Below are 2,113 nucleotides of genomic sequence, written 5' to 3'. Positions count from 1 at the left end.
AGGAATTTGATTTCAAATGGCTTCCCTCAGCTTCAGTGTTCTGGTCAGGAATTCATGATCAAACTACAACATAGGTGCATCAAGACACTTGGTGATTTTAAAAAATAATAAAAATAAAAGCTTTAAAACAAATGAACTGCTGAGCACCCAGGTTGGCTGGCTGCATGCTTTGGTATTTTTAATCCGTAGGTATTTTCCTTGTCTCCTTTCATCATTCTCTTTCTGACCTCATTTTATTTCCAGACAGCTTTGATACCTGGTTCATCATTCTGTGATCAGTTCTCATTTGACTCTTCATCTCCTTTGCCCTGCTATCTTTTACTCACAATCCTTGGCAAATTGATAGCCCTTAAAAAATTGAACCATTGCTTTCTTCTCACTTTCACCAAGGATCTCAAGATTTGCTGAGGAAAAATCACCCAGATTTATGTCGTTATATATGCCTGGTCCCCATATTTAGCTGGGCTTCTACTGCCTAGAAATCCCATAGTGTTTTCCATATCTAATCTCTACAGTGGTCATTTCACAGACCTGTGACCTCTGCCGACTCTCATTAGATGACCTCACCTCCTATTCACTGAGTCCACAGAAGTCATCTGATGAGAAAGTCTTCAACTTCCAACCCACAAGCTCACCTGCATTCTCTTCTAGCTTTTCTTCCTTGTTCCTGACTTAAGTTGCCCCTGCTTTTGCCTAACACTCTTGCCTTTTGCTCTGTTAGGGAGCCAGTCTCTTTGTCATTTCTCAAGGGTTTGGTTTTTCTCGTTGAATATTCTTCGTCTCTTCTGTTTCTCTAATCATTTCCTGACTACTTGTCTATCTAAACATAGTTAAGTCTCAATCTTTCTTGACCTCATGACAACCCTCAACTATGTCCTGATTTCTTTCATTTGCTTAACAACCAAGCCAAGTTTCATGGACTTCATCAGATTATCACCCCTTTACCCCAAGAAAGACTATAAACCTCTTCTCTACACGCTTTTCCTGGGAAATCTTGTCCACTCTCATGGCTTCAGTTACCCTCTATATGCCGCTGGCTCCTGATACCTCTTCTGAGTTTTCCATTTTCTGGATTTCCAACTGCACAGACACCAAACTCGGCAGGTTCCAAGATAAACCTGTTACTTTCCTCCACCCTCAAACAAGTTCCTACTTGATTTGTATCTTAGTAGGTGACACAGCCCCTTCTCCATTGCCCAAAGCTAAGACCTCGAGGCATCCTAGATAGTGCTTACCCTTCTTCTCTATATCCTATCAAAACTAAGTATCACAAAAGTTTTACTTTCTAGATGTGTCTCAGATCCACAGGCTTTATCCCTCTCGTGACCACTCCTGTCCAGATGGCCTGGGAGACTGTGACAGCCTCATAATCAACATCTCCGCTTCCAGTCTTGCTCCTCTCTGGTCCCTTTAGCATGAGGCAAACACCTTAATCTTTTTAATGTGTAAACTTAATGATTTCATTGGCTTAAACCCCATTAATGGTTTGCTGTTGCCCTTAGGATAAGTCCAAACTCTAATGTACTCAACTCGTCTCTTTATTACTTGCCTGCCTCTCCAGATTCATCCTGAGCTCTTTATCCCAACACCATCCACTCACAGACATAATGCTCCAAATATAATGGACTTACTTCAAGGCCTCAAATGAGTCACAGAGTCCATCACTTTTCAAACATTGCATATTCTGTTGTCTCCACCTGCAAATTCAAGTAAGCCACCAATTGGAGATTACCTGAAACATATTTCTTTGGAAACAGTTGCATATCATACACTATGACAGGCCAAAGCCACCATATAAGTAATAAAAGTTCCTTATGGTTTATATGGTACTTCATTTGTTGTAGGCGTAATAAATATTCACCATAGAAAATTTAGAAAAAGCAGATATGCATGTAGTTTGCATATATATGTGTATATGTTTATAATGTGCATATATAATATACATGCATAAATTTTAAAAATAGGATCACCCTACACAAATTGTTTTTAAAATACAAACATATTCATTTTTGTGCCAAAAATTTCAAGTAAATAATTTAATAGCTCATCTAACTATATGCCCATGAAAATTAGAATAGTCATAAACTATAATAAATTTCCATGATTTCACATG

This window comes from Nomascus leucogenys, chromosome 11, assembly GCF_006542625.1.
Source record: "Nomascus leucogenys isolate Asia chromosome 11, Asia_NLE_v1, whole genome shotgun sequence".
In the NCBI taxonomy this organism is placed as follows: Eukaryota; Metazoa; Chordata; class Mammalia; order Primates; family Hylobatidae; genus Nomascus; species Nomascus leucogenys.
This window is presented reverse-complemented; position numbering follows the sequence as displayed.